Source organism: Varanus komodoensis, unplaced genomic scaffold (assembly GCF_004798865.1).
Source record: "Varanus komodoensis strain SLA01 unplaced genomic scaffold, ASM479886v1 scaffold36, whole genome shotgun sequence".
Taxonomy (NCBI): Eukaryota; Metazoa; Chordata; class Lepidosauria; order Squamata; family Varanidae; genus Varanus; species Varanus komodoensis.
The window spans coordinates 9105452-9131765 of NW_025335873.1; the positions used below are offsets into that span (position 1 = coordinate 9105452).

A 26314-nucleotide genomic window follows, 5' to 3' on the forward strand; every position below is an offset into this window, starting at 1 on the left:
AGGTCTTCTCTGGGCATCCCCACTTGCGCCTCAGCGGTGGCGCCCCACCTATGGCATGCGCTCCCCAGAGAGGTCCGCCTGGCGCCGTCGTTACTTGTTTTCCAGCGCCAGGTTAAGACCTTCTTATTCCAGCAATATTTTAATAAGTTTTAATATCGTCTTTTCTATGTTTTTAACTGCAGCCAGTGTGGGTTGGGAATTTATTTATGTCATGTTTTACGTGTAAGCCATCCTGAGGCTTTTGTGACAGGATGGCATATCATTATCTTAACTAACTAAATAAATAAATCTCACCTTCTCTGCAAAACTCTTTGGTATCCAAGTGTGATGACTACTTGATCTGCCCGGGTTTTTGCTGAAACAATTTTATAATAATGAGCTGCTCGGGCCTTCCACTCTCCTCAAACGACTGCTTTCGGATTGCTAATTTAAACAACTATGATATAGTTATATGAGCTATTTAAAATCTTGGATTGAAATCTGTGTGGGAAAAGCTGCACGAATGCAAATTGAAAGAAATACTTGGTCCACGCACCACAGGAACACAGGAGGTCGCGGCCCCATATGGAATGGCACCCTGGCCAGCTGCCCTTCTGGCCTTCCGGCAGGATCCTTGCTCAGCCCTACATGGGGGTGCAGCTGGGGGTTTAACTAGGGACCAGCCGGTGCGGCCCTTCATGCAGCAGTAGATGAGAGAGCCCTTCACAATCAAAAGGTTGCCATTGAGACACATTTAGAAAGGCAGCCTTAAAAAATCGCCATCGTATCTGGCCCCCTTGGCAAGAGGAATCGTGCTTAAACGTTTCAATTGGCACCATGTTAGAAGACAGCCTGGCTCTCAGAGGTCCTTGGGAGAAGCTGACACGAGGTTCTTCTTCAGTTCTTTAAGCAGCCCATCCCTGCTTAAAATGATCTCCTTCGGGAGATATTTTGGACAGGGGGTCCCACTTTCCTTACTGTCCCAGAAGGCCCAGCTCAGTGGAAGAAACAGCCCCCGGTCCCTTGCAGGGGGCTTTTGCCATCGTCTGCTTGTCCTTCGCTCGACTGACGGAAGTGCTCATTCCCGCAGCACTGGGATGACTCATGCATTGAAGGATTTGCGGATGGGGGGCTCTCTGCCCTCTGAGAAGTATTCAATGCACCCAGAAAGCCATCTCTTTTACAGCTGGACTTCCTCCCATCGATTGCTTCCACCTCCAAAGTGTGCAGGCCAAGAGACCTAATTTAAAGCACATGTCGATGTTCTCTTGATATCACCGAGAGAAGATACTGTGTCCACAGCTCAGAGCATACACTTAGTGCTAACCACAAATCCAATTGAACCAGCATCGTTTTTAATACTGCTTCTTCCTAAAGGGACCTTTCAGTGGGGCCAGAGATTATTCTGAAATAAATGTAAATGCATGTGCGATTGGCTCGCTTGCAAGATTTTGTTGGGGAGATGAAACAGGAGAATGAGATTTTAGAAACCATCTGAATGGCTGGTGACACTACGCTACTCTCACCCAAAGACATTCTCTGCCCGGGGCTCAAGGTTCATGCCAACCTGTGTGAACGGGCTTCTACCGGGTCACACGGGGAGAAACAGGTACAAAGAAGCCAAGGTGTAGTCGTTGACAGAACGTCAAAGGCATCCTTCGTGTTCTCAATGAGACCGATAGATTATACAGTACGGCAAATGCTTCGAAGCCGGCTTCCAAGTTATCCAGGATTTTTAATAAAAGCACACAAGAAATTCCACCAATTCATGCCCTTCCTGCTTACTCCACTGAGCTACATCCACGGAAGCCCATCTTCAGATCAGGAGATCTTATTTGCCTGGGCATTTTACGAACGGTGACTTTGATTTGATCTGTTGAGAATATTTATATAGGCTGATTGTGTTGTACTTTATCCAGTGTTCAGTACCTTTGCTGCTTATTGCTGCTTTCAAAAGAAGGTATTGCCTCCAGTTACTAGCATTCCAGGGATGCAGGTGGCGCAGCGGTTTAAACCGCGGTGCTGCTGGGCTGGTTGATCGAAGGGTCGCCAGTTCGAATCTGCACAACAGGGTGAGTTCCTGTTGCTCCGTCCCAGCTCCTGCCAACCTTGCTGTTCGAAAGCCTTCAAATGCAAGCAGATGAAAAGGTGCCACTTCGGTGGGCAGGTAACAGCGTTCCGTGCACTTTGGTGTTTAGTCATGCCAGCCACACGACCACGGAGACTGTCTGCGGACAAGCGCTGGCTCCCTCGGCCGGGAAACGGAGACAAGCAGTGCCCCCTGGAGTCAGGCATGACTGGACTTAATGTCAAGGGGAAACCTTGACCTTTCACTTACTTTTATGTGAAGTTTTTATGAGTGATTTATATACCACGTTGAAATTTTTAGCCAACATTAAGAAACAGGATGTAAAACCCTGAAACTGAGGCTAAATGGCTGTTTAACCATGCATGGAACTTAAGCTGCTCCCTGCACAGGTCCACTCTCTGACGACTGATTGGCTGGCTGATGCCTACTAAAGACCAGGGAAAGGGCATCCCATCACCATGGCGGTTCTTTCAGGACCTTCTGTGGGGCACTCGGCTCGTTTCGGTAGCCCCTCTTCTGCTTGTGACCTCTGCTTCAGCCTCATTCCTGTGCAGCACCTCTGGTCCCCAGCTCCGTGGAAGGATTCCACTTGCTCTCAGTGCTGTTCCACGGCCAGCTCACACCGTTCCTGTCCCCAGCTGTGCGGCTTAAACGTGACCGAGCTGGAATTCCGTCACACGGTGGCAATTTACCCCGCAAAACGAAGCGCACAGGCTGGGCCCACCGGTGCAGCAGAATAAGGTGCAAGAGCAGATGGCTATCTTCCGATGCACCACTGAACATCACGGACATGTATTATAGTATGGAATATCGTAATAAATTTGGCTTTAAAGCACCACAAAACCCCGCAGGCCTCCTCGAGCTCCGGATGCGGCAGTGTAGGAAAAATACAGACAAATTAGAACAGGCTGAGCAGAGTAGAGCTAAGATGGCCGTGAGCTTAGACATCAACTCCTGTGAGGGAGCCGAATGTGTTGCGTCTGTGGAAAAGAAGTTCGGAGCAGAGGAGCAGAAAGAACAGGACTTGTCAGATTCCCGAAGGACTCTCCTATGGAAGACAGCAAGGACGTGTTCTGCTTCTCTGGAAAGCGGGACTGGACCTAATGGATCTGTGTTACAGAAGTCTGCTTTGGTTGAATGGTATGAGAAACTTCCCAGCAGAAGAGTGTCGTGTCAATAGAAACGATTATTCAGACGGCTGGATGGGGTCTCCCTGGCCAAAGTCTTCAAGCAGAGGAAGGCGAGTTTTCTTACTCTGGGTGCCATTTTGAGCAGTAATTGACTGATGGTTTACAAGGCCTCGCCAGCTCTGATGTAAGGAACCCCATCTAGACGAAAAAGCAGTACATCAGGGGGAAAGATGCTCTCCTGGCCCTTGGCCCTGCTGACGGGTTTTCTGGTGGCAGCGATGCCTCAACCCAGGGAAGCATTAAAACGTGATCCTCCTCCAGCAGTTCTATTTCACCTCAAATCTGCTTAGATTACACCTAATCCTGCTGTGTAGAATGGAAAACACAGCACAGCCTTGATTTTGATTATGCAAGTGCTTCTGTTTCCTTGTTGTCTGGGTACCGGCTCTTCAGAATTTATATCTGCTGCATAAATATTTCACCAGGAGTATGAGCTTAAAATAACTTTTGCCTTCTTATTTTTATGGCAAAACGGCCGTGATCTGCCTGCTCGCCACTCTTTGCAGGCGACTCCAGTGCCATCTGCCTGACGCACCTTTCAAGCTTTATCCATCTGCAGGGCGATTTTTACCCAGAGGAGAAACTGCCAAATATCACACCCATAGGATATATTCTTAAATTCTGGTCATGCTGGAGTCCCTCGCTCAGGTCACTCATGCTTAAATCATCAGCATCTTCTGGAGGATAAATGTTGTGTTCCTTGTTTATCTGCTGTTGAGTATCGGGCAGTGTGCATTGGGCAGTGGGCACTGTCATTTGTATGTTCATGATCCGAGACAACTAAAAAAGGGTGGGGGGGCAGAAGATGGCAAGTAATTCTGCCTATCTGGACTTTTCAATAGCTACAAGGGTACTTGCAGAGGCTGTGGACAACATCACGCTGTTATGCTTTCATTAAAAACACACAAACAGCCACCGGGACTTTCTGACAAGAGCAGATGTGCTTTACGTATTTTATTTATTTAAGGTATTTGTATGCCGTCCTTTGCAAGAGCCTCAGGACGGCTTACACAAATAAATTGTGTCTCTCTCTGAAGGTTGGCTCCAAACTCCTTCAGCCGGGTCTTCTATTACCCATTGCTGTGGCTATCTAAATTCAGGCCTCTCTCTCCCTTTTTAAAAGCTGAATGAGCTATCCGTCAGCATCCCCAACTATATGTACATCAGTAAGTCCGTTTATATCAAACCACCTAAAAATGTTACTGATCTAACTGAGATGGGTCAGGTGCTCAGCATTAAATATGCCGTGTGCCTATTTGAAATGGGTCCCTTGTGGCATCGAAATGCAGACCCTCCCTCTATTTACAGGTGACACAAATCCCATTAACTCTAGAAGGGAAATGCGGATAAGCCCTGAAGGCAAAATTCAGAATGCAACAACCAAGTTTTGATTTCGGGAGTTCTTGTTTTAGAAATGTATTATCTGCAAAAACCGTCTACTCACACAGACGTGATCACACAGGTTCATCTTTGAACTGCTTGCTTGCAAACATTACCGAACGCTTGATTTTTACGGGTTACATCCCACCTTGCTCACTTAGATCCGTTTTTCCTTCTTTTATGATAGCTAATAGCCATTTGGTCTTACATGTAGCCGGAATAGCTTTTATTGTATCACCCAGGCGGGTGGTCCCTTGCAGCATCCTAGCTGCGGCGTTCACTTTGGCTGACTGACTCCAAATATAAAATCAGTCCCAATAAACCGTTCTCTCATCCTTCCTCTCTCACTCCATCCCACAAACACCCTAACATAAAATGCTGATCTTTTACTTGTTCCTGCTCACAGGTAAGATACCCTGCATCCGTTACTCCTCAGTACCACATTTAACCCAAAGCGTACGTTTGGGGTGTGTTTGTGTTGGGCAGGTAAAGCACACCTTTAAAGATCACTTTTTTTTATCACCACCTTTGACATTTCCATCACTTAAAACACGCAGTTGCCACGTCTTCAGTCAACGAATGTCGAAGGAGTTAAAGTCACCTTGGGACAGGCAGGGGAAGCCAAGGTGGCCCCAGGTAAAGGGGCCTGGGGGGGCATCAGGGCCCCAAACATCTGTGTGTGGCAGGGCCGAGGCAGGATGGCCCTCGTTTTGCAGGGTGCAGAGCAAGCTGTGCCAGTTGTCTTCTTCAGGAAACTACGGCAGAAGGTGTGTCTGAGTTTCTGCAAGGATTAAACATGCCATGCAGAATAAATGTCTCAGTTTTCATTTGCCCTTCGCAATAACTCTAAGTGGACCCGCAGAGCTATGAAATAACTTGAGAGATTCAATATCTACATATCTTTAAGTGGGAAGGGAGTTTGTTTCTTCCTAGGAAAGTTCAAACGATACTGAAAAGGTCCCCTAAGCCCCATCATGTAATACAACAGAAACATAAACTGAATTAGTTTTCTAAGCTAAACAGGCACAATTATTTACATTTTAAACATCTGCCTGCAACAATATTTTGATTAGCTTCATAAAAGGCTAGTCAGGGCAGGGAAGAACTAGTTTCAGGCTTGGAGACTTGATTTTGCTTTTTACTCTTACCCCAAGATCCAACAGGTACAAAATACACAGACTTAGAATGAATGCCCAGAATCTGTTTTGGGTACAAGAATTGAATGGACATTGATATGTCAAACAAAAATGTACTCCTGGTTCCTTTCCATCTCCTCCAGCTTTCTTCATTTCAGCAGTATAGTCAGGAGGCGGTGCAGGGTTTATTCTATTGTTGCATTGTTAAACGATCGGCAGTTAGAAACCTTTGACATTACGTTATGGAGGTTCCAGTCTATCGCTTATGCTCCAATGCACTTGCGCTTCTCTGCACTGCCAGGTACCTTCTGCCACGTATGATTGCGCCACAACAGCTCTCGCATGGCCTTGGGAAAGAAACCGTGCGGCACGGCGAGCATGGCTTAGTGTTGTGTGTGAACACAGCCACGGACTACCGGAAGGAAGCGGAGACGGTTCGCCTCCTCGCCTCCCCAAACGAGCGTTCGGTGTCGGCACATGGCGAGCAGGTGAGTGGCCAATTCCGTTGCCGATCTTGATCCTCCTGGTGCTTTTTTTGTCCTAATTACAGCTTAGTCCTTAACCAGCAAATTTCGGGATATTTTTCGCAAACGAGTCCTTCAGCATTCTTGAACCAGTGCTTATGGAAAGTGAAGCAGTCGGGTTCCTAGGCAGTTGAGTTAAAAGCTCCTAAACGGCATCAACCAAGCAGGGGCAGAATTCAAACATTGTTTGCTTTTTCAGCAACTCGCAGTTGACCAACCACCAGCAGGCTGATGGGCACACAAATGGGAAAAGGTGATTCTGTGGGCAATTTTCTAAGCTACAACATTGCAGCGATTTCATTTGGTGAGCTATAAAACGCATGCAAGTCCAAGACGGTATGTTCAGTACATATCTTCTTACAATGCTCTAAAATGAGCCAATAATTCTTTCCCCTACTTTATACGTAAGGAACACAGAGTGAGAAATCGTTAGCACTAAGCCAGCGGCAGCAGAAAACAGGTGTGTGTTTTTAACACACTATCAAGAACCAATTTTTGGTTGAGCTGCGGGGATTCATCCAGAATTCTATTGGTGGATTCGGCTCTGCCTTCTGCCTACCCCGAGCAAAGCCACGTGACTCCAAAATAAATTTCATCATACTGAGTTTGGTCGTTGCACTGGAATAAGCACTGCTGTGCCACTTCAGATGGTAGGGAAATAGATTCGATAACTTGAGAGGAGTTAGATGTTCAACAAACAGTCGAGAATTCAAGTTTTTGGATAAACAACTCCTGACGGCACTTGAGGGCAGGAGGCAGGGCTTCGTGGTCAATTCTTTCCTAACGAAAGCTTTGCAGTCCGATGTCCATGAGTTTTTCTTTCCTGTTATTGATTCATGGTATTAGTTATAAATAGCAGAGAAGGTGGCGTCTTTGCAGGCAGCTCGAGTGGAAGATGAGAGTTTGGACTCTGGGGTCTCATTCTAGCTCTAATTGGTAAACTTTTTCACCCCCTAGTTAACAGTCGAGGAGAGATGCATCTCTTGGCATTTGGAGGACAATAGGGACGGGTGGGATGCTGGGAACGATTGCCGGGAAAAGCAGAAGGGGGCGGCAGAGGATGAGGGGGCTGGATGGGGCCACTGGGGTGGTGGGTGTGGGCTTGGGTGGGCTCCGCGGGATGGAGGAGGACAGGAGAGCCTGGAGGAAGGTTGTCCGTGGGTTGTCCGTTTGTGACCAACAACGACCGGACTTGTAGTCTGCCGTGGAAAATATAAGTCACGTCAGACAAGCCCCACAAGATCATACCCAGGGTGGAGCCAGTCCAGCATTCCGGTCACACAGTGGCCAACCCGCAGGGGGACATGAGTCCGAGAGCACCCTCGCACCCATGTTCCCCAGCAACCAGTGTGCACAGGCACAGTGTCTTTGACGCTGGAGGTGGTACCCGGCCATATGGACACGATGCCTTGTCGGGAAGTGCACACGCTGCATTTTCAAGCACAAGTATCCTGCAGCCCCAAGAACAGGGTCCATGCTGAGAAGGGGGGGGGGGGGGCAAAAGATCAGAGAGCTGAGGAAGGTGAGCCAGAAAGGGAACTTGGCGTTTATTATTAATTTACCACACTTCTGTCCAGCATTAATTGTCCTACGGGACTGTCTGAGCCGACTGCAGGGAAACATGTGTAGCAATGGAAACAAAAAAAACACATTATAGCGAGCAAATAACAAGAACGAAACAAAGATATACAAAATCCCCGAACAGCAGAACTGCTCCAAACCCTTCGGGTGTTCACGCCAAAGTTTGCAAAGCGGGGCGGGCCCTGGTGCGAGGGAGGGGCGGGAGGCGCGGCGGGCAGGTGCTGCGGGCGGCTGGGTCGAAGGCACGTGGCGGCACAGGTGGGCGACGTCCGCCCGAGAGCAGTGCGGCCCAGTGGTTAAGGCAGCCCCGCCACGAGCCCGCCTGCCCCCGCCACGTGGCTCCCCCCAGCCCCTGTACCAAGCCTCCTCCCCAGGGCTTCTCCCCCCCAGCAGCCCCCCCCTTGCAGGCCCCTGCAGCGGCCCGCGCCCCTCCCCCGCCGCACCTGGCCGCGCGCCTCCGTCGCCGCCCCCTCCCAGCCCCTCCCCCTCCGCGACGTAAGCATTTTGCGCGAGGGCCGCCGCAGCCCTAGCCTAGCCGCCTGCGCAAGCCCTCCCCCCAGGTGCGGCGCCCGAGGGCAGCGCCCCGGTCCCCCCTCCGGAGGGCGCGGGAGGGGCGCGCGGGGAGCCTGCCCCCCCGCCGCCGGCCGCGCCAGTCCCGGGCCGCGCGGGTCCGCGGAGGAGGCGCTCCCCAAGGGGGGCCCGCGGCCGGCCTGCGACGCTTGCGTAAGGAGGGCCGCCGGCGCAGGTAGGGGAAGCGCGGCACCTTGCGCCAGTTGCGTCGGCGGCGCCGGGCGGGCGGCGAGGCAGCCTCGGCTACGCCACTTGCTTGGCGGGCTGCGCTGCCGGCGTAAGGGCTCTGCCCGCCTCGCGCTCGCGCTCGCTCAGGTGCAGGGAAGGAGGGAGGGGGCGGGCTCACCGTTGCCCGGCAGCCCCGGTCCGGGCCCAGCCTATGGGGGCGCTGGGCGCTGTCACGTGGTCCCGGAGCCCCGAAAGCTGCCTGCTGCGGAGCCGCGAGAGCCGGACCGAGCCGGGACGGGGCCGGGGGTGGCGCGGAGGCGGGTAAGGACCCCCCCCCCGGGGGCGCCCGGGCCGAGGCGGGGATGCCGGGCCGGGAGCGCGCAGCGGGGCTGGGGGAGGCGGGGCCGCGCATTCCTGGGGGAAGCGTGCGCGGTGGGGGGGGCGGTGCAGTGGGAGCGAGGAGGAGGGAAGGGTCTCGATCCTCGGCGTGCGGGCGGTCCAGGGGGGCCGGGGGGGGGCGCGGCGCGGCGCGGCGCCGGGCGGCGCGGTGGGGGCTTCGGCAGTGGCCCCGATCCGCGCCCGCGCCGGGGAGCGGGTCTTCGCGGGGCGCAGCGAGGCTTCCTTTCGAGTAAAGCGTCGGAAGCGGGCCGGGGCGGAGGGGCTGCAATCGGGGGCCGAGGCGGGCGGCGGGGCCGAGGTGGCTCCGGGGTCAAGCGCAGGACCGGGCGGCGGGGGCTGGTTTGGCGGGGGAGGGGCGGGACCCGCGCGCGTTCCGGCAGCCTCTCGCGGTGGGAGGGGCTCGCGGAGGGGGAGGGGTGCGCGCCGGGGGCAGCGGCGGGAGGGAGGGAGCCCGCCGGGGGGAGTGGGCCTGGAGCCGCGGGGGGCCCGAAGCGCCTGCCCCGGGCCGGGCCCCCTGCCCGCCCCGGCCAGCATGCGCAGCGTCCAGGATGCTGGGGGCTGCAGTCCCAAGCCGGGTCGCGGCGGGAGGGCGGGCCGCGGGGAGCGCGCTGGGAGGGGGCGGTGCGGGGCACCCGCGGGGGCGTGCCGGCTCTCCCTGGACTGTGCAGGTGGGCTCGGGGCGGGGCCCGCGGGGGGGGCGGGGGGCGCCCGGGGGGGGGGGGCTGGAGCTTCGCAGCTTGGCCAGGAGGGCTCTCCGAAGGAGGGGAAGAGGGCCTGCCTGTCGCAGTGCAGGAGGCGCTTGGGGGGCAGGGGCTGGATTGGGGGGTGGCGAGGAGGGGTGGGGGCCCTGGCGGGCGCCCTTGAAAAGTAGGCACCGCATCAGGAGGCCCTGAGGCTTCCTGGGGAGGAAGAAGCCGGGGAGGCGAGGGCGTGTGGCAGTTTGACTGCCGTGCTGGGCAAGATGAGTAGCAGCAGTGGGTGAACTGGGCCTGCTGGTTTGGGCAGAACCCCAAAGTCACCCCTGGTTTGGTGCTTTCACGGGGCTCAGGCGGGGAGATGGGGAGCCCATCAGGCACCTGTCTGAGACACGTCCCCCCCACCCAATCCGGGCCCATGGTTCAAGGGGGGGAACTAAGCTTTTCTGATGTTTCTCCATGGGCCAGCCCGGCTTCCTTTCCTATTTGTATCAGCGTTTTAAGCGGTTGAGAATACGGAGCAGGGAGGGGTAGGGATGGTTCTGAGTGAATTTCCGCGGTGCACTGTTGTGTAACCTTGGTGTAACACAGGACTCTTCCTTAGGCAAGGCTACACTGCTTTCCAACGAAAGAAAATTCCCAAAGCTGTGCAAAACACGAAATAATCCTAGAAGACTGTTAAGGAGCAGTTTTGGCACCCTGGGCAGGCTCTTGGGTGGGGACGCTGTGGGTCGCCGGCTGCAGGGCTGGAGATGGACCGGTCCTTGCCTTCTTCCTTCGCAGCTGGTGTGGCGCTTTGCCTCAGTGGGAGCTGCATGGCGTATTTCGGAGGGAGGTGCTGGGACTGGCCAGGATGCAAACTGTCTCCCCCTCACCCGATCTTCTTTCCTCCCACGAAAAGCCTCTGCTTGACAGACAGACAAGCCCATCTTGCAGAAATGCACGGTGGGGGAACAGAGGGGAGAGGACTGCCTCCACCCCTGCTCTTGCCCTTATCGTGTGTCTGCCTCCAAGTTCAGGGACTTGGATTCATCGAAGGCACAACAAAGAGGCCTGCGCCTTAAACTGATGGTAAAGGCAGGACGGCTTCAGTTGAACTGCTTGTGGGTGGCCGATGATGCTGGCGGCCCAGGAATGCCCGGGAAAGCAAGATCTTGAATCGTTCGTGGAAACCCTCCATGCGCAAAGGTCTCCTGGTCTTACGTGGTGGGCACCAAAATTCCAAGCTCCTCTGCACCGTGGCCAAATCAGCTTTAGCAGGCTGGGGTATGGGGAGGACCCCACCCTGTGGGGTGGAAGGACTGTGGCAAACGGTATAAAAGAGGGCAGTCTTTGCGATCACCTGATCCCGATGTAGGATTTGGAGAACAGGAGCATCTCGTGCCCTTTCCTCCCAGCTGTATGTTTTGGACTTCCAAACAGAGCATAATTTCTCAGTGATTTTAATTCCTTATCCTTTTGTTGAGAGTGCGGTTCCTCTTGCTAGGGCAGGACGCTGCATCCGGCATGCGGAACGAGACAGTACGGCTTGTGAAGGTTTATCTGGCATTTGAAGTCCCCGCTGTTCCACACAACTGTGCGGTTTTTGCTCGTTTTCGTACGGCCGTCGAGGGTGTGACCCCCTTGTGGCGTGGAGGAGGTTGCAGGAGAAATCCACAGCTTGGTAGGGGGGCTGCCATGCACACCGGCTTCCTGGGAGGGACGCCGCTCAGTGGGATAAGGCGGTGGAGTCCTCCGTGGAGTTTGCAACTTGCAGGTGTGGTGGAAGGAAGCTGGCTAGTTCTTTGCATGTTGCTGGGTTGAGACGGTGTGGGCAGGGAGCTTGGCTGGCCCTCCTCTCCAGGGAGAAGCACGAACCAGAACGATGCAGTGCAGCAGAGGTGCTCAGTAACGTCAAGGGGCCTTGAGAGAGTTGGGGGGCTCTTTAGACACAGCGTTCCTTGCAGCCCCTCACCCTCCACTCTCAGAATTCACCCTCTGTGCAGTTGGCATGGCGTATTATATTGTCTCTCAGGCTGACCTGATTTTTCGAAAAATGAAGCATCTGCGCCTGCTTCCTGGTGGCTCCGGACATTCTGTGCTCTGCCGGAGCAGCAGTTCCAAATTTGGTGGCAGTTCTGTACACAGTCTTGAATTGTGAGTGTTCACGCTTCATTTTTGCTTCCTTCTCGCTCTGGATTTGCTGGCTCCTGATTACCGTTAATCATCAAACACAAGACTTGGTGTTGTGGGGGACATTGGAAGTGGAGGAGGAGGAGGAGGAGCAGAATTTATATAAGATGCAGGATATAATTTTGGGTGCATGATATAAGGAAAGGCATGGGCATTGACTCCGTCTCCTGATTTCTTGTGTTCATCCACTGTTCATCCAGCCGCGCCCCCCCCAAACATTGTGGGGTGATCCTTCCCAGAGAACTTCAAGAGAAACAGTATTTCTAACTTCTAGCTGCCCCCGATGGGTCTGATTCTGGTAATATTAATCTTTGTGCCTGATTGAGTGAAATGTATCAGTGAGCAGGCACTTCAAATGTTCCTCCTAGATTTTATCAGATAACAACAGCGTACCTGTATAAACATTGTCCTCATTATTGCAAATAACTTTATTTACTGCTGCAGGAAAGATAGATTTCTGTTACCTTAAAAAAATTAAGTGTACTGTTCTATCTCTTCTGTTCTTTGAAAGACTCTTCATAGAGGCTTCACTGAGACCAGAGTGGAGAAAGGTGTCCTTCAGATGTTACTGGGTTACAGCCCCATCCTCCCTTGCCTGATGGGCCTTGCAGGGTCTGGAGGGTTGCGTGTTTTCCATCCCAGTTGAAATAATATCTTTTTGGGTCAGGGTTAGGGAAACAGAGAACTTTAGAGTCGGGAGCGGCCCCTGAGGCCCTCCGGTCCAGCCCCCCGCTCAGTGCAGGCCCCCCCCCCCCCCCCCGCCCCCCCCCCCCCCCCGGGCCCCCCCCCCCCCCCCCGTTAAGCCATCCCATATGCCTGGGTGCGCCACTGCTGCTTGAAGGCCTCCAGTATTGGAAAGCTTCCGACGTTTCTGAACCTTTGGGTTGGACGCAGTGTCCCTTAACTGCGGTCGTCTGGATGGGCTCATCAGCCTTTTCTTTTGGGGAAGAAAACATAGCTCGCCTGTTCTCTGGTACGAGAAGGGCAGGCCTGGGAGAGCGGGTTCCAGGCGACATGGGCAGATGGAGCATCTTCAGTCTTTGTTGGCATAATTCCTCTTTAACTTGCTTGATTATAGGCACTTTACACACTTCCCCCGAAAGCTAGGAGTGGTACGTGTGCGTGGGGGGGTGTGGAGAATTTCCATCCTCATGGCAAGGCCCTGGGTGGGTTTGGCTAAGAGAATGTGTTTGACAGGAGCTGGCCCGGTTCATTTAGTGGCAGGACAGTGTTGAGGGCCTTGGTCTGCAGTGTTCTCGCCCAAGCTCGGTGTGCCAGACCTTCTGAGTCAGGGCTTGGAGGACTGACAGGCGGGGAGGACTGGAGCGCGTGGAAGGGAAACAGCCAGTCTGGAGTTGATTTTTCAAAAGTTTCCACCTGCAAAATAAGAGAAATCGCTGACAGGGAGAGTTTTGTGAGAAATCCTTTAGAAACTCGAGGCAGTGCTGAAATGGCTGCTTGCATCACCAGGTGGCTTTGAAGGCAGGCGGTTTGGCTGTTTAGGCCAGCTTGAAAGGACAAGGGGGACCTCTCGGTTTAGGGCAGGCAAATGGTCACTAGGGGAAAAGTAAGATGTCAGGGGAACACCTGAGACAGCCTGATTTGGGCCTAGCGGCCCTTCCGTTGGAATTACATTTCTAACTGTGTGCTTTTGTTGCTGCTGTTTTTATCAAGGATCATTAATCCACAGGCAAGAAACCTCTGACCAAGGAACATTCCCAGTTATTAATGGGAATCGGGATCGATTGGCTTTCCTAGTATATATGCCTTGACGGACCTTCCCAGCGTGGTTAGATCTGAAAGAGAGCTCCAGAGGCCTGGCAGAATGAAGTGGAGCTGGAGAGAGTGTGTCCTTTGGACCAGACGTTTTCCACCACGTTTTAGAATGGGAATGCAGGATGTCTGTCAGTCTAAGGGTCAAATTCCATTTTGGGCCGCATTCTAGTTGTGGGTAGGTCCGAAGGTAAAGGGGGCCGAACCGAGAGCAAAAAGGAGAGAGCAAAAATGCCAGAATATTGTAGCTTAAAGAGCTTATTGCCTCACTGGTAAAACCTTAGAGGCAGTTTCCAGCTTTCGGGATTTGAGAAAACTGCACAAACACTGGGAAGCCAAGGGTGAGTTAGCAGCTGTGGGAGATGAGGCTGTGGGTCTCCACGTTTAGCCCACAGGCCCGATCCAGAGGGGACTGCTTTGGCAGTTGGTCAAGGGGCACCAAAAGCCCTTGTGTTTGCATCACAGAGACCATGCTGCTGAGCAGTCTCTCTCCTTGGCTGCTGAAGGCCTTGCTCTTCCCACCCCCACGTGCGTTGCCGTTTTCCCTTCCGGGAGGCTGCCTGCATCCACTCAGCTGGCCCAAAATGGTCTGAGATATGGGAATACCCCCCTGACCTTTCCATTCTGCAACCTTTCCTTGACTTTGAGCACTGAAGGGGCAGCCTGATCCGGGATTCAATGTGCGAAGATCTAGCTCGGGGCACCCTTGCTAAGCCATCGTTTCCACGCCTAACGGCAGAGAGCCAGATGGCACGGGCAAGCTCACGAGCAGACCCCGTTGGAGCTAGTCCCTGCCTTCAGCCCCCATGATCTCGCTTTAGGGAATGATATGCACACGAGGAATAAGGACATGGAAGGAAAAGGATGCAGCGTTTAATGCTCCATACTCTGGTGCAGAAATTTCAGGACACTTGAAACTAAAAGCATAAAACGATTTCATTAAAAACAAATTCAATAAAACTGTGTCTGGTTAGTATAAGAAAGGTTTTTCCAGGAGGGGTTCAAAACAATTCACTGACCTCCCGTGTCAGAGAGTCCCCTGGATATTCCAGGTTCTGTGCCTTCCGGGAGTTTCACGTCGACATCATTGAAACGGCAGCCCCGCTGCAGAAAATGAGGGGTATCTTGGAAGACCAGTAACACACCTGCAGGTCATGGAATCCCCCCCCCCCCCATGTGCTTCTCTCTAGCAAGAGGCATTTGGTCAGTCAATATCTTGGTTTCGTTCTGTTGTATTTAGAAGAACGAAACCAAACAAAATAACCACACAGCAACAAATTACAAGTTGTTTTCTCGGAATGCAATTCTGTGGCAGCAATAAACATCCGTTCCTGATATTGCTTTGAATAATGCTAACAGGGGTAGCTGGCTTCTGTTTTTCTGATGTCGCGCCACCTGAGCCAGGGTGCTTTGTGGATGATGGGCTGTTGCCCGCCGGCAAAGCACGTGCTTGGCAGGACAGACGGCTTCATTTCAACCTCCAGCCAGGGCTGGAAATATTCCTGTTGGGAACCTTAGAAAAGGGAGAGTCTCCGTGTGATGCAGTGGTCAAGAGTGCGGGATTGGGGCTCGGGAGATCCGGGTTCTAGTCCTCATTCAGCCATGGAGCTCTCTGGGTGACTTAAGGCCAGTCACAGACTTTCAGTCCAGCCTACCTCACAGGGTTGTTGTGGGGATAAGAGTGAGAGCAGCAGGAGGAGAATGACATAAGCCGCTCTGAGTTCTTTAAAAGAAAAAAGGTAGGATACGCATCTAATAAATGCACACAGGCACCAGAAAAAGTAATTTTTTTAAAAAATCCCTGTCTTTTAATATCTAGATCTGTTTTATGAAGTTCATACTGTTTTCTAGCAATTATACAAAGACTTCAAAAAAGTGGGCCAAATATCCGAGGGATCCATTTGAAGGTGGCGTCTGTATGCCACACCTTCATATATTTAAAGTGTTAAAGGTCCACAATCCGTTGCGTCATAGGAGGTGAGCGTTTCTCCTCCCAATTTGCTGATACCTGTCTTTCAGCTGTCAAAGGGGAGTGGAAAATCCATTTGCCTTCGCACTGGTTCATTTCCACGAAGCAGGTAAATCAGTGTAGATCTGTGCGTGTTCAAGACTGTTCCAGGACAAAGTTCAGTCGCCTTGTCTTGGGGAGAAGCAGCTCTTAAACCTTGAAATTCTGCCGGAATTTGCCAAAAGTTAACGGGAGGCTGGTTGGTGCTGTGCCATTGTCGAAATTCACACTGTGGGTCTTGGGGGCACGAGGCTGCCTTGTAGCATATATGGCTTTGCGAAGCGCCCTGTAAGAGCCTGGGGAGAGTGGTGCTGAATCGGAGCAGAGAATCCAGCTCAGAATTCCTTCCTTACATAGAGGATCCCTGTGAGAAGCCTGCGAGCAGAAGCTGCATGCAAGGCTGGTGGTTCCCGAGAGAGTAGCGCCTCGTCTCCCTTATCCACTGAAGTCCCAGGGGGGCCTGCACCCCACGGCTCTGCGAAGGAGACCCTTCACTCCCGTGCCTCCCCTTCCGTAGGATGTGAGCAAGGTTGGGTGCTTCCCCACCACCTGCTGCAGACTTTGCTAGTTCAAGGGGCTTCCCTTGGTTGGCCAGTGGTGGGTCGCTGTTAGGTTTGAGTTTTCGAACAAACCAAGAATGTGGGTTTTACTCCATTTCTCTTTTATTTAGCCGGTGTCTCGTGTACCCGGACCAGCAGCCTCTTCCTCCAAGTGTCCAATCCATTTTTAAAGCCAACCAACTTGGTGGGTATCAATGTGATTCCCGCGTCCAGTTTCCTGACCCAAGTAAGCATCCCATGGAGACGTCTCACCTTCTCTTTGCTGACCCACCCTCTCCTTTGCTTCCTAGCCCTCTTGAGTTCCAGTTTTCTAAGGGGAAAATGTCTCTCTCTCCACTTCCTCCATCCGGTACATAATTTTACCCCTCTCTCTCCTGCCTCGCCTCACTTGCCTTTTTTAAAAGCTAAACAAGCTGAAGGGTTGTTTTAACCTCCAGCCTCTGGATCGTTTTGTTCGCCCCTCTCTGCATCTTTCCCAACGCGGCTGGCTTCCTTTTTTAGATGCCGTGTGCTGCAAATGCGTACAAGGACGGCGTGTCCGTATTTTTAGTGCATTGTAGACTTCGCCAGCCGTTTTAAATGTAAGAGCCAGATTTGCTGGTGGGATTGGTGAGTCATGAGTTCACATTTCCGGTTTAGGATTGAAGGGCTGAGCGAGGTACAGAATCCATATCTGCTCTGCTTTTGCTCTGCTCTGTGGGTGGCAGCTGTTTCCCTCTTGCGGCTGACAATGTTTCCTTTGGGTGGACAAATTTATTATATGGGTAACATCGTAGGCAAACGGACTGCACAGGACTCTTCTTCAGTCCTTCACATATGGAAAAAGATGCTGTGTGTGTTAGAAGTTTGCTGTCTTATTGATGCTCGTGGTACCCCCATGGCTGGGCTTTTCCCTGCCGGGGGATGAGGGCTGTACTGTAGATGCCTAAATTAAGACCACACACCTCCTCTGATGCTCCGTTGAGGGCATCAGCTACTGCCAGACAAAGAGATAAGTGTGGTTTACACCTGCTTCTAATGTTAGCCCGGAACAGTCTGAACCTCTGCATGTAAGGGAGAGTTTTGCATCTTCTAACGGAAACAGGGTCTCCTCCTCCTGCCTGATCCATTACAAAGCATCCTGGTTCACAGAACCGGTTGGTGTCTGTTCCTGGCCCCCTTGTTCTGCAGCTTTTGCAAAAAGCTTGGAGGCCTTTTTCTCCCGTCTTCATTCAAAAGGTGAAATATTACAGAATTGGAGCGAAGCTTCTCCTTGTCAGCCAGGCTGGGTTTTGTTTGCTCTCTCTCTCTCTCTCTTTTCAGGTGTGCGTGTGTGTGGCCCTTATGCAAGATTTTGCAAACAATCCTTCTTTTTATAGAAATCACGCTTAAAAGAAACACCCACACGTTTTCCACACTGCTGGAGAACCAACTGTGCTTGGAGGCTTGGTGTTTGTGAAGGTGGCAGGAAAAGAGAGCGAGCGAGCGAGGGAGGAGAGAGAGAGCTGAGAAAGGACCCTGTTGCCGGACCGCGTCGGCCGCTGAGCAGAGGTCATTTGAGATGCTCCTCTTGACTGTAGCCAGGCAGCTGCTAAGGTACTTAAGAGAGCTTATAGGTAGCACTTTCCCTATCCCCCCCCGCCCCCAGTCTGGGTCCTGAGTTCCCCACACCAGCTCTTGTGCAAGGGAAGAGAGGATTAAAACGGCAGCTCCTTGCTAGCCAGCTGCAAGCATGGCTTTTACACTGGCCTTGCTCCCGCCCTGCACCTTCCCGGGGTCCTGGATTGCAGTCCCTATTAGGCTGTTGGCTGGGGATGGTGGGAGTTGTAATCCAACCCAGCTGCAGGGCGCCGGATTGTGGAAGGGTGTGAGGCGTGCACACAGTATAGCTACCTACCGTGCTTTGTGTTACTTTTCTGGCAGTCGCTGGCAGCCGTCGTTGTATTTCCCTCTGCTATGCTCCGCCTCAGCTGCGAATCGGTGGGATGCCGGCAGCCCGGGTGCAAATCTTGCCTTAGCTGTGAAGTTCCATGGCTGGTCTTAAGCGAATTTAGAGCATGTTCTCCGGAACCCCCCTTCCGCCCAAAAGACACCCATGCACACAAACTCACAAATGCTCACTAGTGTGCGGAGATCCGTACTACCTGAGATTGCCGTCATAGCTTTTACTGTGATCATGCCAATGCCGTGCCGTTAGACCGTATTGAGAGGAGGGGTAATGATAAAACAGATCTGCGCGGCATCACAGTGGTAATTGCAATATGGTTAGAATCACTCTGGCTTGGCACTTTTTGAAGCCCCTCAAAACCCTCCGGGTCAGCTAGCCCCAGACTGTACGAGAATCCTGGAAGGCTTTAGCGTTCCCCAAGCCATGGGCTGTCTTGGCACCAACCTTGTGGCACCTGCATTGGTGCTTGCGATCCCTTCTTTGTGATCACTGGCTTTTTAAAACCACCTCAGGACTTGTTTCGAAGAAGACGGAGGGTATAGAAATACTGCTTATAATGAAAAAGATGAGCCAGTCTTATTGTCTGTATTGCAGAGAGTCGCAGTTCGAGGCACGCCGGCTGATCGCGGGACGCTGCGCTAGGTGTGCACGTCACACACAACAAGGGTTGTTCCCGTTACCTGGTCGGGGCCGGAATTTGCTGTCTTTGCCAACCTGGTGCCCTCCAGGTGGGTTGGGCTGAGAATCCCTCTGTGTCAGCCAGCAGTGGCCAGTTACAAACAGCCTCCTCTCTCCCTCTGTATCTCTCTTCCGTAGCTTAAGACCCACGTGCTCCACCTCTTCCGTTGTTCAAACTGCGAACAAGATCAATTCAGGGAAGTGCTGGGAGAACTCCTTGAACAAATGCTAGGTGATAAATCCTCTGCCTCCTGCTTCCTTTTCTCAGGGAGAGCTCGCCCACCTGTGCATGCCCTGCTTCCCAGTTTTGCATGGCTGTTCCACCTTGCTCTTCACGCAGCCGCGGCGTGTGGCTTTCGTGGGAGGGTGCTTTGCATCCACGTGGTTCGCCCCACCTTTTCCGTGGGGGCTGGGCTGTTGCTGGCCCTTTAGCTCTTTTCCTTTCCCATGCAGCAGTTCTCCAAGCCTCCCCCACCCCCCCGCAGTTAGTTAGGCGATTGCATTAGCCAATTTTGCCTGCTCACGAGGACTCCTGAATTGCCTGCCCCGCCTCAGCTGCATTTCCAAATTTGCAGAAAGTCCGAGTTTGCAGAATTTGCAAATTTGCCTGCCCCGCACTATGGCGTCACCCGTTCGCTTCCGTGCGCTCGCTCGCTCGCTCGCGCACGCTGATGCAGCCCAGAGATGGCTGCAACTTCCGCGGCATCCTGGTTGATTTACGGCGCTCGCGATGTCCCTTTCTTGTTCCGCAACCGGCTGGGGAGCGTGCACACATCGGCGTGCAGCGCCAGCGGGCGTCACTTGAGAAATTGGCCTCCAGCAAACTCCAGTGGCTCATTCATTTTGGGAGCCCCCCCCCCCCCGCCCCGGCCACCATCCCATTATTGACTGTTAACTGTTCTCTCTGTGTGGAGAATAATTTAGAGCTGTTCTTGCATGTTGTGGTTTTGGCTTAGTCATAAAGAGCCTCAAGATACTGCCTGGTGATCGACACAGAGAATGTGAGTTATGTGTTGTTTTGCTAGGCACTAATTCATCCGGCTGGAGGTTTATATGTTGGGATGGCTCAGGGCCGCTCGTTGCGGTGGCGTCTCTTCCTGGTGACTCGCTGTGTGGAATAAATGTTTATATTAAATTGTACGTTTTTAGTGATGGCGGGGCAGTGGGGATAAAAGCAGTCCCATCCCGAGCGAGGAAGATTTTTTCCGTTGTGCGGTCGTGCGGTCTTGGTGTGTGTTCGCACGGGTGCGCACATGCACCCTTCCCCTTCTCAATGGTGTTTGAGGGAACTTCGGGCTCTTGTCTTTTTGTCCCGCTGGATGAGGTCATTGCCTTGGCGCTCGTTAAGAACCACAAGAATGTCTTTTTCAGATTGGATCAAAGATCCAGGCGCGTATTTATTTATGAATAGCAAAACATGTGCCCTCCTTTGCCTGTCAGAAAGCGCGAGTCCCGCTCCGCCTGTGCTCAGCACTGGCTGGGCCTCGGCTGGAGCCCTGCGCCCCGTCCTGGGCAGCAGCGTTCCGGAAAGGGGCAGAAAAGCGGGAAAGGGTTTTGAGGAGGGGAGCAAGAATGGGGCAGGGGCGGGAAGCAGAGCCCTGGGAGGAGAGAAGGAAAGAACTGGGCATGTTTCGCCTCAGGGAGGGCAGGGCAGGGCAGGAGACGAGAGAAGACAGAGGAGAGGAGAGGAGAGGAGAGGAGAGGAGAGGAGAGGAGAGGAGAGGAGAGGAGAGACAGGACCGGATCTCTTCTTCATCATCCCCGAGTGCAGGGCACAGAATAACAGGCTTGAGTTACAGGAAGCCAGATATTGCAGCTAGACATCGGGAAAAATTTCCTGACTGTTAGGGCAGGACAGCACTGGAGCCCATGACCTGGGGAAGGGGTGGGCTCCCCCCCCCCGGGGGCCTGCCGGGGCCCCGATTTTGGGGCCCCCCCCCCCCCCCCATGGACAGCCCGTTTGGAAGTGGGCGAGCCTCTTCTCTGCCCTTTGCCCATCGCTCTTGCTGTTGCATCGTGGAATCGAGTTGTGCCAGGCTTGGCCGGCTGCTGGAGCTGTCGATTCAGAGCCCGCCTGAACACCTGGGGGGGGCCTTGAGAGAAGCCCCTCCCCTTCCCCCATTTCAGCCTCTGGAGAGGCTTGCTCCCAGGACCCCTCCTCGGACGAGTCTGAATCTGCCCGACCTTGGGACACATGCCAAGAACAGCTGCCCCCTTCGTTCCCAACACCACATCACTTCTGAACGGGGCTCGGTAGATTTAGGGGGCCAGCTTAATTTGGACTGGAGCCCCCAGGCACCCCAGTCAGGGTTGGGGTGTGTGCTTGGAATGGAAATCCGGATCCAGCGATCCTTCTGCACCGAGGGCTGGAGCTAAGGGGACGCTCTGCTCTTCCCAGTAATCTCCAGTCTCGCGATTCCCAGCTTTCCTCTCTTCAGTGATGCAATTGCGGGTGATTTTGTTCTTGCGTTGTTAAACAACGGGGGCCTCCGAGATCCTTGCAGATCTACTGTGGACCATCCAGGTATCAAGCTGTAGATCCTGATATATTTTCTGCCCACCCATTCCTTAGAATCATGGATTTTCTGTGGCTGCTTTGACTCTGACTCTGGCCCGTTGCTGTTGGTCTTCTTTCCATTTTCAAAAGCTTTCCGTGTGTCTTGATTCTGATGTAAACCACTCTGTTCAACTGGAGCAGCATTAGGTTAGCATGTCGGTAAATGATCGCCACCGCGTCCCTCCTGGTTAAATCCAGTCTTTCATCAGCGGAACAGCAGTTTCCCTGTTTCGCCTTGCAGTCCATCTGCTTTGCCCCGGACGTACTTCGAAGTGGTCCCCAAGCCCCTGCAGTGGATGGGGGGGTGGCAGGCTGGGGCGCCCGAAGGGAGGGGGCATTTGATCCCGTGGGGTCCGTTCCACTGGCAGGCAGACTTCACCAGATTAAATCCCGGCCATTACCTGGCCAGGTGTTCTGAGTCAAGTCTGAATGTTATTAGCCCCAACAGCCCATTCGAGCCTCTTGAAAGATGCAGGCCCTCTTCGCAGGGTGGTTGTACGTGTTTGGGATGAAACGGGCATTCGAAACACAGCATGCAGAGTGCCTTTACCGGCACCGGGCGGCTCTTTTAAGAAGGGCTTAAATGACTGCAGTAAATTACGCTGCACTCGGCATCTCTTACTGGGCCCTGAATTTATAGGTGGTCTGAGGAAGCCAGATTGGCCAAATGGCCTGATTAAGCCTGCTTCCTCGAGCCTGTTATTGGCAGCTGTGAACGAGGGCTCCGACACCAAGCCCGGCTTTTGGCAGTTCTTCGCTGCCAAACAGGACGATTATGGTCTGTTAATTATCAGCATTGGCTTGTGTCAGGTGGGGCGAGAGAATCTGGGCGCTCGCTCGCTCGCTCGCGCTGCGCTCAGGTGGTCCCGCGAGCATCCCCGCCGTGCCTCGGTGATGGCTGGAGGTCAGGCCTCTGCCCTCATCTGAGTGGTGATCCCGCTGCGGGAGGCTGCCCGTTCGGGGCTCCCCAGCCGCATCTCCAGCGTGCCTGAGGAGTTGCCTCCAGAAGCACGGCGGGACGTCGCCCTCGGGGTCCCGCAGCCGTGACTCTAGGGCGCTGGGGGCCCCGTCCGCTGAGGGGCAGTGGCTTTGTGAGCGCAACAGGAGAGCCGCCCTGGGCCCAGCTGCTTCCACCCTGGCCAGCCCGTCGCTCGCAGGATCTCCCAGAGCGGAAGCCCAGCAGGGACCTCCTCCCAGACTCCCCAGCAGGTGCTGTTCCCTCGCCTCCCGCCTCTGCGGCTGGGGGCGGCATGGGACAACCAGGACTCGTAGCCCGAGACCCTTCTCTTGCCCCCGTATTTTTAAGTCCTCCCACCGGGGGCCCTCATGGCACCTCCTGGAAGTGGGTGCTTCCCGTTCCGCGGCCTCCTTACCCACCGCACCCCAGGGCACGGCTGGGGACCAGATGCTCAGGGGCCACTCAAAGAATGCCGGAAGCCACTTTGCCGCCACTGTGGCCCAGGGTTTGGTGTCTGGGATTGGAGCTGGGGAAGTCCGGGCTCTCGGCCCCGCTGGGTCCTGAAGCTCACTGCCTCCCAGGCTGCCTCGCTGGTCTGGTTGCAGAGGGTGGAGGACGGTTACAGGAGACACGCTGGCCTCCGTGCAGGGAAAACCGTAAACGCAACCGTCCCCACTCAGATTCTGGGCTCATCTCACTGAGCCGTGTGTCTTCTGGGCTCAGCTTCTGTCCATGGTCTCAGACAGAGGTGCCTCCTCTCCCTCTTCCTTCGACTGTGGGGGCGCCGGACTGAACCTTGCGCATCCAGCATGGAGACCACACACGCCTCTAGCAGGCCGTGCGCCCTGCCCATGAAGCCCCACCGGCAGCCTAAAATACGCACCAGGCTCCTTTGCCGACGGATCGTCATTTTGCTGCCATTTATGCTTTACTGACGCTCCTTTGCCTCCCTTCATCCCCAAGATCCCAAGGCGGTGTGCGTGAACTCCGAAACAGGCAGCGCATCCAAAAGTGGCAGGCCATCTCCCCCAAGCGTGAGCGTGGAGGAGGAGCGGGCCTGGGCACCGTCTCTCTCGCTGCCCTGTGCCGTGATGGCAGGCCTGCTCGGGTGCCGAAGCGTTGCGGGGCAGGGCACGGCTTCCGGCCGCCGGCCTTCCAGCCTCGCACGCAGAAAGCCTGGCTCGAGCCTTGCCCAGAAGGCCCCGTCCAAGGTGGCCTCTCGCAGCATCCCCCCCCCCCCCCCGCCACACACACGTCAGCCTATCTTTTGTCTAGTTCTGGTGACTCAAAAGGAGCGGCAGGTGCGGGGGACGGTTTGTGTCACCTGGAAGACAGGCATTGCTATGGTGCGTCTTGTTTGATTGAGTAGGATTCCCCCCCCCAAGTGAAAGGACGGGGTTTGGGTCCCTCAGCGGGAAATAGGAGCTTTCTGTATGGAAGATGCTCCTCCTCGCGGTACTGTTACATTCGCCTTACGTTGTGCATGTGTGCGTTTGTGCAAACGTGTGTTTGGCATGAAGGCACAGCAGGAGCGTCAAAGACACGAAATGGGAGTTGAGGCTCCTGGTGGACTTTACTATTTTATAAGGAAGGGTAAAAATCCACCGCTGCTTATTGACCCAAAGAGCCGCATTTTGGGGCTAACTCCTTAACCCGAGGAGTCAGGGCGTTTTGCAGCTGCCCAAAGGAATGGTCTTAAAATGAGCTCCCCAAGGTGGCTGGCTTTGTGTGCATCAGACCTTCACACACACACACACACACACACACACAGACAGTTCCATCCGTAGTGGAAAGTGTCTGGATTGGTTTGTTTAGGAAAGTGTTGCTCTCTATTTAGCCACGCCAGGCGCTGTAAATATGTCTGGAATTGCTCCCATCTTGGCAGCGGGCGTAGCGCCCCGTCCCCGAAGCATGCATGGAAATCAGCATTTGGTTTCTGCTCTTTTGGAACACTGGATTCCCTTGTTCTGGAATGGTGGCCCCTGTTTTTGCTGTTCTGCCAGGAAGGCCCTCTTGGAAATGAATGATCGCGCTCCAGTGCTGCTCTCCCTCTCCCCCCCCCCCCTTTCCCTTTCCCCTTCCCCAAGCAGGTGAGGATTGTGGAGAGGCCTGTTTGCGAGGCGAGGCTGCTTTCTGGTGTCCCAGTTCTTGGCTGACCTGCCCTTGCCCTTTGCAAGGTAGGCAGATGTACAGCGCGGAAAGTGCTCAGGTCTCTCAGGTGCCTGGAACATTTTTCCGCCGTGCAATTCTCTTCGATGGCACCGATAAGCTGCGCCCTCTCCTCCTCCACTGGCGTCACCGTCCTCCCCTCCTTTTCCTCCTGCTGCGCTCTGCTCCGGCCCGAGAACCTTTTCTGAGAGAGAGAGCAAGGAATGAGTTCAGGCACCTCGGGAGAGCTGGTGGCAGCTTTCCCCCACCCACCTCTGCAGAAGCGTGAAAAGCGGTCTTCGCGCTGGCTTTCGGACTTAGGTTTGAAGGGTGGAGAGGGCGTTTTACCCCTGCCAGGTTGTTCCAGAGGGCTTCTCTCTTCTGCCTTGCTTGGAAATAAAATAAAATAAAACAGCAAGAGATGTTCTGGGGAAGTCAGCCCTCGTTCCTTCCCGCAGTTTCAGTGTGAAAGAGCCATCAAGCAAGGGTCCAGTCAGCTGAATTTAAAAACGTCGTAGCAGCAGTTCTGTGTGTGTTTCACAATATAAAGATGTAAGAGGGACAAGGGCGCGAGGCAGGCATGCTGGGGATTGTAGGCCTTTATCTTGTCTGAACGTGCACAGGGTTAGGGTACCTGAAGCTGCTGGTTTCGGCAGTGGGGAAACTCTTTCAGCTGAAAGGCCACATCCAGCTCTGAATACACCCCAGGGCTTTATTTGGCTTATTTTAGTTCAAACGAACTGCCGGTAACGAAACCTTGGGGAAGGCGTTTCCGCCATCCAGAATGGGGGAGAATCACACTGGTCCCATCTTTGGAGTGTCCTCCTGAGAGTGATACCGTGGAACATCTTTTCAGTGGCAAATTAAGCACTCCTTTTGGCTGTTCCGCCCTGAACAGAAATGTAAAATTAAATTTACAGCCTAAATTGATTTTCGACGGACTTTGCTTGCTGGTTTTAGAGTGGGTCTAATTTATTACGATATTGCATTTATGTCTTGCGTTTTACACCGGTGCATGGTTTTATTTTTTATGCTTTGTTCTCTGGGATGCCCTTTGGTGAGGGAGTGGAACTGATCATTGGAACAGACTGGTCCCAGTATATTGTAATGGTTGAATAGCCCGGGGTGGTTGTGAGCTGTAACCCTTCTGGGGACACCAAGCTGGCAAAGGCTGCTTGGCATGGGTTACTGATTTATTTATTTAAAGTGTTTGTATGCTGTCCAATAGCTCAGTCTCGGGACGGCTTAGAAAAGTTAGGACTTGCCAGTCAGCTCTTAACCAGTGGTCGGTCTTTTCTAGTTTTTAAAGATGCATTTTCCCAAGACTAGAAGCTGGTGTTTAAAAACAGCAGGTCAAGCTCCAAATTCTGCTTGTGTTGACAGGTGGGTTGACTTTCCCTTCATGGAGATGACAACCTTTCTCCAATGCAGGGTAAGAATGTCTTAATTTTTAGAGGTTGCTAATTTCACCGTGGTCCAAATATTCTTGGCTTCACTCAGCACTGTGTTCGTTACGAAAGAAGTTCACATCCCAACAAGGTCTTCCAAGAGCACTCCATGGGCAAAAGCTTGCGAGAGCTTTTTCCGCAATGAAGCTTCGGAGCTATATCTTGGGGGGGTTTGTTCCTCTGTTTCTGGAGGCTTCCATCTGCTGCAAAGCAACATTTTGGTTTCTTGTGCTGCCCGCTAAGTTGGTGGAGGGAAGAAAAGAAATAATAACAAGCGCAATTGTAGTCATAGGAGAAATCGTTTCCCCTTCTTCAACTGCGCAAAATAAAAATAAATGTTTTGCAAAGTATGGTTTGGGAGCCGGTTGGTTGGA

At 53.4% G+C, this 26314-nt stretch overlaps 2 protein-coding genes across 2 annotated transcripts in view; one reads left to right on the forward strand and one right to left on the reverse strand.

Annotated features, from left to right (window-relative positions):
- Positions 1-26314, reverse strand: part of CRB2 (crumbs cell polarity complex component 2) — an 87987-nt gene that overhangs the window by 55890 nt on the left and 5783 nt on the right. The gene's annotated exons all lie outside the window — the stretch shown is intronic.
- LOC123028185 (spermatid perinuclear RNA binding protein) overlaps positions 8892-26314 on the forward strand; it is a gene marked incomplete at its 3' end in the record, with an annotated part of 57807 nt that continues 40384 nt past the window's right edge. The window contains exon 1 of the mRNA XM_044439730.1: positions 8892-8938. The remainder of the gene's footprint in view (positions 8939-26314) is intronic.